Source organism: Herpailurus yagouaroundi, unplaced genomic scaffold (genome assembly GCF_014898765.1).
Source record: "Herpailurus yagouaroundi ecotype Mexico unplaced genomic scaffold, PumYag 163, whole genome shotgun sequence".
NCBI lineage: Eukaryota > Metazoa > Chordata > Mammalia > Carnivora > Felidae > Herpailurus > Herpailurus yagouaroundi.
Window position 1 is genome coordinate 7427011 of NW_024412404.1, and position 10322 is coordinate 7437332.

Below are 10322 nucleotides of genomic sequence, written 5' to 3' on the forward strand. Positions count from 1 at the left end.
TCTTATTTGATAAGGGAGAAATATGAATGCTTCATCTATGAACAAGGTGTGTCAAATGTACCAAACTATCACTTCATTAGCAAAAATGTCAATTTATTACTGGTTGGGTTGAATAGAGAGATTCAGAAATAGCCATCGGAAAAAATTCTAAAGATCTGCAACTCTTTAAAAGAATGACTATGGTTATTCATCACTGTAAAACAAATTTGACTATTTCTGTGGAATTGACAGCTAATAGAATCACAATGTTCAACTGCAGACAATTTAATATACATGTAGTATCAAATCAGTCATTCTCTAAAGTCACATATGTGTGTGTGAAAGTGTGTAATTATACATATTCCTTTTAAAAAATATAACACTGCTTTTGTGGCCCCAAATTATTATTCCACTTTTTTAAGCTCTTTTACAATTATATTTCTATTGTTCAAATTTTGCTAATTAGAAATGTTTTCCAAGTCGTATATGGCATGGCATGATATTTAGAGTACATTCAATATTTATTAAAGTTATTATTTAAAGATCATTTGATTTTTAAAGGTAATCAATATGCTTAAATTGTAAACAAGTGTGGTAAAATATCAGGTCTAAAATAACAGGTAAAAAATGTCTTGTGAGTCATGCCATAAAGTCTGGGCTTTGTGCTAAGAACAATGGAAAGGGACAAACATGTTTTAAGTAGGGAAAATGTAGCATGTTTAGATTGCATTGTTCAATAATGATTCTTTCTAGAATGAGGAGATGAAGTTAAAGAAGGCAATGGTTTTAGTGGGAAAAACATTGAATGAAGTCAGCCTGGGATCACTGGGGTGGATGGAGAATTTGAGGATAGGAGAGGTGAAATTGACAAAGCTCGGTGACTAATTGTATGAAGCTGGGTGAAAAGAAAGGAGATGTTGAGGATAACTTAGGTGTTTCTGGAATGAATGAGTGGGTAAACGATGATGGTACCCCTCAATGAGACAGAGAATATTGGAATGACAAACCATTTTAGGGGAATATTATGCATCAGGTATGTTAAGTTCAGAGCACCTAGTATGCAGTTTAATTGTGGGTCTGCTACTCAAAAATTAATCAAAGCTGGAATTAAAAACTTGGAAGTTGTTCGCCTATAGCTGAAAATGGAAATCACCGGAGTGAATGAATTTGTTTAAGGGTGATACAGAGTGAGAAAAGGAACTTATTGAAATTAGAGGATTCGGAACCTCAAGCACTTGATTATTATGCAAAGAAAGAAGAATAAGCAAAACGGATGGAAAAGAAGTTGTCAAAGAAGTAGAGGAAAACACGAGATTATGGCGGTATAGAAACTAGAAAAAGAAAACTCAAGAGGATGTTTTAAAAATCAAATGGTGTCTGAATTGCAGTAAAAGTTGTTTAAAAATTATTCTTAGGAACTTTTAGATATGAAGCCAGAGACACAGGTTGAGAATATGTTGAGGTGAGAAATGTGAGACGATGAATAAACAGGTAACTGAAAAGTTCGTAAGAGTTTTAAAAGGGGGAAGAAATAGAAAAGATAGTAACTAGAGAAAGGTGTATTGAAAGTATGTGGTGGGTATTGAGGAGGGCACCTTTTGGGATGAGCACTGGGTGTTGTATGGAAACCAATTTGACAATAAATTTCATATATAAATTAAAAAAAATCAAAAAAAAAATAAATAAAATAAAATCTAAAAAAATAAATAAATAAAATAAATAAACATTTAAAAAATTTTTTTAATAAAAAATAATTTAAAAAAAAGAAAAAAAAGAAAGTATGTGGAAAAAATAATTTTTTAAAGTTTAATGTTTTTTAAAGTTTAAAGAGATCACGCATGCACGTGCACGAGCAAGTGGGGGAGGGGCAGAGAAAGAGTAAGAGAGAATCCCAAGCAGGTTCTGTGCTGTCAGTGCAGAGCCCCACGTGGGGCTCAAACCCAAAACCGTGAGATCATGAGCTGAGCTAAAGTCAGACATTTAACCAACTGAGCCACTCAGGTTCCCCAATATTTTTTTTAAATATGGGTTTCATTTAAGCCTGTGCAAGTGCTGCATAGAGTAGTAAATAGAGGTTCTTGGGGGCCTAGAAGGAAGACGTAACGGTACTCAGGGAATATTTCATGGGAAGGTAGGAGAACTAGGCAGTGAGAGTGAGGGTGCAAGGCTGTTCTTCCTGGGAGCAGAACACAAGTGAGAGACTCATCTCACGACCTGTGTGAAACTATCTCAAATAGATAAAATGATTAAATGTCATCTGGGAACTTGTTAGTTCTCAGGTTTCACTTCGGAATTAGCAACTCAGACTCTTCAGATGTGGGGCCCTGAAATCTCTGTCTTAGTGAGACTCCCGGTGGTTCTGCACACACTAGAGTTCGGAATCCACTGGAATACACCATTGAAGTGGCCACACAGAGATCTGGAAACATTCTGTTACCACAATTCAAAAGAGAGAATCTTAATTTGAAGGCAGCAGAAAATTGTTATCAACTTCTGTCCTTGACTACATTATAAATAAAAATACAATGACATCCTGAAGATGTAACTTGATCTCAACTACATGGCTCTAAAATCAGGTTCTTTCTTTCTTTTACTGCTGCTAGAGTTCTCAGGAGATAACCCCCTATAAAGATTTAGATTGTAGAAAGATTTAGTCAATCACACATAATAACATACCACGTGTGCAATAATGCAATGTGTCACATGCACACTTAAAACACATGCTTATGCACAAACATTAAGTCTTTACTGAGGCTACGTGATGGCAGGTATTGCCTCAGACTAGTAAGTTCAAAATTATGTATTTGTGCTTATGCTACAATAAAATATAGAAGGTATTTTAAAAACTACTTATCTCAAGGAAAAAACATATAAACATATTAATATAGCATTCTTTGCTTTCTGAGATTCTTTGTAGATGATATAAAGTTCCTTTATATTCTACAAATATTATTAATATGAGCTCTAGAACAGGGAAATTAGAATAACTGTAAATACTCATAAAAAATTCAGATGCTTAAAACAATAACGGGACGATATCTGGAGATATAGACAACAAAACTACATCTTGGAGACTTTAATAAGAATATCATTTTTATGTGTTGGAATTTTCCCCAAAGAACACTGTCTTCAGAATGAAACACAACAGAACCTGCTTAGGTAAATCTGTTCTAGATATCATCCACCACTGCCAATAACTTATTTTTTTTAATATTGTATTTGTTTTTCACAATCTCCATCATGCCACCAGAAACTTACGTGATGAAGCCAAACCTTAGCAATCTCTTGGACAATAAGCCAGGTTCTCTTGTGACTTTATCCAGGTTTTAAAAATGTCTGGTGCAATATTGTCAGCCTCAAGTCTGGATACTCTAGTGACTTCTTGAATGTCCTCACATAGACCTCAAGGTAGAAAGAAGACCTGAAATAAATGAAAGATAGTGGAGTTAAGCCAGGAAAGTCTAAGGTTGCAGGAAGCATGATGATAACCTTGTCTTTTTTTTTTTTTTTTTTTTCCAAGCTAATTGCCTTTCTCTCATGGAGCTATTTCATAGGCAAGGCAATAAAGACGAGTTTGAAGGAGATGCATTTTCCCCATTTTTCTCAAAGGATTTAACACAGCCCAAAATTTCGAATTGGAGAAAGCAGAGCTACATAGTGTGTTTACAGAGCAAGCAGCTGTGATTTTGACCAAGTTTTAATAATTCCAGTTGGAAAAATATTGAAAATTTGCGTTCACAAATGAAGTGCAAATTCCACTGTACTTTTGAGATGTCTCAGCTTTTTGATTCTGAAATGGACCAATTTGATCCAGTTTAAGGAATCATCTTCTATGATTTTACTGTTTTTGATTCTCTATCATCAAGTTTTGTCCAGAGATTGAGATCTGCCTAAAATGTTAGTGAACCTATATCCCGAGTGATCATAATTCAAACATAGTTGTAATTCTTAAAGCCTCCCAGAATTGCTCTGCCAACTAATCCAACCCTGAACCTTGTTGTATATATAAAGGACAGACTCATGACATGAGAAAACAACAAAATTGTTATCTTCAGATGGTGAGCATGAACACATTTTAATAGATTTGAAGGAAACTTCCTGTTAGAGCAAAACTAAGAGCACATGGTTGAAGCAAAGTTACCTATTTGTTTAGGCACAGTGCACTGACTAGTTCAGGACACTAGGAGACATCCAAGTAAATTCTGTTATGGAAAATTCCATGGCCAGAGAAAGCAACTATCCTAATTAAAATGGTCCAGTAAATATAATGGGCCCAAAGCTCGGAACCTATTGGTAAGTGTTGCTTCTTTAGTAGAACACGAAGCGACAATACTTTCTAGGATATCACTAATTGAATCAGGTTTTTCATATATTTTAGGGCAATGCAAGAGCAGGTAAGAATGGAGAGAAGGGGGACAAGGGATGAAAACATCTTCAAACATAAAAACATATAATTTAAATTTATTTTTAGAGCTTCTAAAATATTAGAATATATTTTAATAAGATGACTAGGCCCATTAAGGGTATTAGTAGCAATGGGTGGTAGATAAAAATGCTTAGATCACTTCCTGTAAGTTTTTGAAGTTGTAACATGTCCTCCATGTTTGCATATATATATATATATATATATATTTTTTTTTTTTTTTTTTCTTCTGTGAAAACACAGATTCTTCTGGTTCACTTGCTGATTTTGTTTCTTTTGCTTTGGGGTTTGTTTTGTTTTGTGTTTAGTAAAATACACGAAAGAAAATTTATCATTAGCTATATTTAGTCACAATGTCATATGACAAGGACCCCACTAGGTTCAAGAGCAGTTTCATCACCTCAAGGGGAGCCTCATATTCATTATGTAGCCACTTTCCCTTCCTCCCTCCTACTTGCTCCCAGATGCCACTACTTTGCTGTTTGTTTCTATGGCTCATTCTATTCAGACATTTCATATAAATGAAATCACATAATGTGTGACTTTTGTGTCTGGCTTCTTTCACTTAGCATGTTTATAAACTTTATTCATGTAGTAGTATGGACGTGTATTTCTTTATTTGTATCACCAAATAATAGTGCGTTATATTTATCATTTCATCAATTGATGGATATTTGAGTTGTTTCCTACTTTTGACTATTAGGAATAGTGCTGCTATGGGAGACACAGGAAGATGGTGGCGTAGGAGGACGCTGGGCTCACCGCGCGTCCTGCTGATCACTTAGTTTCCACCTACACCTGCCTAAATAACCCAGAAAACCACCAGAGGATTAGCAGAACGGAGTCGCTGGAGCCAAGCGCAGACGAGAGGCCCACGGAAGAGGGTAGGAAGGGCGGCGAGGCGGTGCGCGCTCCACGGACTGGCGGGAGGGAGCCGGGGCGGAGGGGCGGCTCGCCGGCCAAGCAGAGCCCCCAAGTCTGGCTTGCAAAAAGCGGAGGGGCCTGACGGACTGTGTTCCGACAGCAAGCGCGACTTAGCGGCTGGGAGGTCATAAGTTAACAGCTCTGCTCAGAAAGCGGGAAGGCTGGAGGACAAAGGGAAGGAAAGCTGCTGAGCCCCCGGACGACAGAGCTCAGTTTGGTGGGGAACAAAGGCGCTCCCCAGCGCCATCTTCCCCGCCCATCCCCCAGCCAAAATCCCAAAGAGAACCAGTTCCTGCCAGGGAACTTGCTCCCTCTGCGCAAACACCCAACTCTGCGCTTCTGCGGAGCCAAACCTCCGGCAGCGGATCTGACTCCCTGCTGCTGCCACAGGGCCCCTCCTGAAGTGGATCACCTAAGGAGAAGCAAGCTAAGCCTGCCCCTCCTGCCCCTGTGCACCTTGCCTACCCACCCCAGCTAAGATGCCAGATCCCCAGTATCACAAGCCTGGCACTGTGCAAGTAGCCCAGACAGGCCACCCCACCCCACAGTGAATCCCGCCCCTAGGAGAGGGGAAGAGAAGGCACGCACCAGTCTGACTGTGGCCCCAGCGGTGGGCTGGGGGCAGACATCAGGTCTGACTGCGGCTTCGCCCACCAACTCCAGTTATACACCACAGCACAGGGGAAGTGCCCTGCAGGTCCTCACCACGCCAGGGACTATCCAAAATGACCAAGCGGAAGAATTCCCCTCAGAAGAATCTCCAGGAAATAACAACAGCTAATGAGCTGATCAAAAAGGATTTAAATAATATAACAGAAAGTGAATTTAGAATAATAGTCATAAAATTAATCGCTGGGCTTGAAAACAGTATAGCTGACAGCAGAGAATCTCTTGCTACAGAGATCAAGGGACTAAGGAACAGTCACGAGGAGCTGAAAAACGCTTTAAACGAAATGCATAACAAAATGGAAACCACCACGGCTCGGATTGAAGAGGCAGAGGAGAGAATAGGTGAACTAGAAGATAAAGTTATGGAAAAAGAGGAAGCTGAGAAAAAGAGAGATAAAAAAATCCAGGAGTATGAGGGGAAAATTAGAGAACTAAGTGATACACTAAAAAGAAATAATATACGCATCATTGGTATCCCAGAGGAGGAAGAGAGAGGGAAAGGTGCTGAAGGGGTACTTGAAGAAATAATAGCTGAGAACTTCCCTGAAGTGGGGAAGGAAAAAGGCATTGAAATCCAAGAGGCACAGAGAACTCCCTTCAGACGTAACTTGAATCGATCTTCTGCACGACATATCATAGTGAAACTGGCAAAATACAAGGATAAAGAGAAAATTCTGAAAGCAGCAAGGGGTAAACGTGCCCTCACATATAAAGGGAGACCTATAAGACTCGTGACTGATCTCTCTTTTGAAACTTGGCAGGCCAGAAAGAGTTGGCACGAGATTTTCAGTTTGATAGACAGAAAAAATATGCAGCCGAGAATCCTTTATCCAGCAAGCCTGTCATTTAGAATCGAAGGAGAGATCAAGGTCTTCCCAAACAAACAAAAACTGAAGGAATTTGTCACCACTAAACCAGCCCTACAAGAGATCCTAAGGGGGACCCTGTGAGACAAAGTACCAGAGACGTCACTACAAGCATAAAACATACAGACATCACAATGACTCTAAACCCATATCTTTCTATAATCACACTGAATGTAAATGGATTAAATGCGCCAACCAAAAGACATAGGGTATCAGAATGGATAAAAAAACAAGACCCATCTATTTGCTGTCTACAAGAGACTCATTTTAGACCTGAGGACACCTTTAGATTGAGAGTGAGGGGATGGAGAACTATTTATCATGCTACTGGAAGCCAAAAGAAAGCTGGAGTAAGCATACTTATATCAGACAAACTAGACTTTAAATTAAAGGCTGTAACAAGAGATGAAGAAGGACATTATATAATAGTGACAGGGTCTATCCATCAGGAAGAGCTAACAATTATAAATGTCTATGCGCCGAATACCGGAGCGCCCAAATATATAAAACAATTACTCATAAACACAAGCAACCTTATTGATAAGAATGTGGTAATTGCAGGGGACTTTAACAGCCCACTTACAGAAATGGATAGATCATCTAGACACACGGTCAATAAAGAAACAAGGGCCCTGAATGAGACATTGGAACACATGGACTTGACAGATATATTTAGAACTCTGCATCCCAAAGCAACAGAATATACTTTCTTCTCGAGTGCACATGGAACATTCTCCAAGATAGATCATATACTGGGTCACAAAACAGCCCTTCATAAGTTTACAAGAATTGAAATCATACCATGCATACTTTCAGACCACAATGCTATGAAGCTTGAAATCAACCACAGAAAAAAGTCTGGAAAACCTCCAAAAGCATGGAGGTTAAAGAACACCCTACTAACGAATGAGTGGGTCAACCAGGCAATTCGAGAAGAAATTAAAAAATATATGGAAACAAACGAAAATGAAAATACAACAATCCAAACGCTTTGGGACGCAGCGAAGGCAGTCCTGAGAGGAAAACACATTGCAATCCAGGCCTATCTCAAGAAACAAGAAAAATCCCAAATACAAAATCTAACAGCACACCTAAAGGAAATAGAAGCAGAACAGCAAAGGCAGCCTAAACCCAGCAGAAGAAGAGAAATAATAAAGATCAGAGCAGAAATAAACAATATAGAATCTAAAAAAACTGTAGAGCAGATCAACGAAACCAAGAGTTGGTTTTTTGAAAAAATAAACAAAATTGACAAACCTCTAGCCAGGCTTCTCAAAAAGAAACGGGAGATGACCAAAATAGATAAAATCATGAATGAAAATGGAATTATTACAAACAATCCCTCAGAGATACAAACAATTATCAGGGAATACTATGAAAAATTATATGGCAACAAATTGGACAACCTGGAAGAAATGGACAAATTCCTGAACACCCACACTCTTCCAAAACTCAATCAGGAGGAAATAGAAAGCTTGAACAGACCCGTCACCAGCGAAGAAATTGAATCGGTTATCAAAAATCTCCCAACAAATAAGAGTCCAGGACCAGATGGCTTCCCAGGGGAGTTCTACCAGACGTTTAAAGCAGAGATAATACCTATCCTTCTCAAGCTATTCCAAGAAATAGGAAGGGAAGGAAAACTTCCAGACTCATTCTATGAAGCCAGTATTACTTTGATTCCTAAACCAGACAGAGACCCAGTAAAAAAAGAGAACTACAGGCCAATATCCCTGATGAATACGGATGCCAAAATTCTCAATAAGATACTAGCAAATCGAATTCAACGGCATATAAAAAGAATTGTTCACCATGATCAAGTGGGATTCATTCCTGGGATGCAGGGCTGGTTCAACATTCGCAAATCAATCAACGTGATACATCACATTAACAAAAAAAAAAAGAGAAAAACCATATGATCCTGTCAATCGATGCAGAAAAGGCCTTTGACAAAATCCAGCACCCTTTCTTAATAAAAACCCTTGAGAAAGTCGGGATAGAAGGAACATACTTAAAGATCATAAAAGCCATTTATGAAAAGCCCACAGCTAACATCATCCTCAACGGGGAAAAACTGAGAGCTTTTTCCCTGAGATCAGGAACACGACAGGGATGCCCACTCTCACCGCTGTTGTTTAACATAGTGCTGGAAGTTCTAGCATCAGCAATCAGACAACAAAAGGAAATCAAAGGCATCAAAATTGGCAAAGATGAAGTCAAGCTTTCGCTTTTTGCAGATGACATGCTATTATACATGGAAAATCCGACAGACTCCACCAAAAGTCTGCTAGAACTGATACATGAATTCAGCAAAGTTGCAGGATACAAAATCAATGTACAGAAATCAGTTGCATTCTTATACACTAACAATGAAGTAACAGAAAGACAAATAAGGAAACTGATCCCATTCACAATTGCACCAAGAAGCATAAAATACCTAGGAATAAATCTAACCAAAGATGTAAAGGATCTGTATGCTGAAAACTATAGAAAGCTTATGAAGGTCATTGAAGAAGATTTAAAGAAATGGAAAGACATTCCCTGCTCATGGATTGGAAGAATAAATATTGTCAAAATGTCAATACTACCCAAAGCTATCTACACATTCAATGCGATCCCAATCAAAATTGCACCAGCATTTTTCTCGAAAGTAGAACAAGCAATCCTAAAATTCATATGGAACCACAAAAGGCCCCGAATACCCAAAGTAATTTTGAAGAAGAAGACCAAAGCAGGAGGCATCACAATCCCAGACTTTAGCCTCTACTACAAAGCTGTCATCATCAAGACAGCATGGTATTGGCACAAAAACAGACACATAGACGAATGGAATAGAATCGAAACGCCAGAACTAGACCCACAAACGTATGGCCAACTCATCTTTGACAAAGCAGGAAAGAACATCCAATGGAAAAAAGACAGTCTCTTTAACAAATGGTGCTGGGAGAACTGGACAGCAACATGCAGAAGGTTGAAACTAGACCACTTTCTCACACCATTCACAAAAATAAACTCAAAATGGATAAAGGACCTGAATGTGAGACAGGAAACCATCAAAACCCTAGAGGAGAAAGCAGGAAAAGACCTCTCTGACCTCAGCCGTAGCAATCTCTTACTCGACACATCCCCAAAGGCAAGAGAATTAAAAGCAAAAGTGAATTACTGGGACCTTATGAAGATAAAAAGCTTCTGCACAGCAAAGGAAACAACCAACAAAACTAAAAGGCAACCAACGGAATGGGAAAAGATATTTGCAAATGACATATCGGACAAAGGGCTAGTATCCAAAATCTATAAAGAGCTCACCAAACTCCACACCTGAAAAGCAAATAACCCAGTGAAGAAATGGGCAGAAAACATGAATAGACACTTCTCTAAAGAAGACATCCGGATGGCCAACAGGCACATGAAAAGATGTTCAGCGTCGCTCCTTATCAGGGAAATACAAATCAAAACCACAC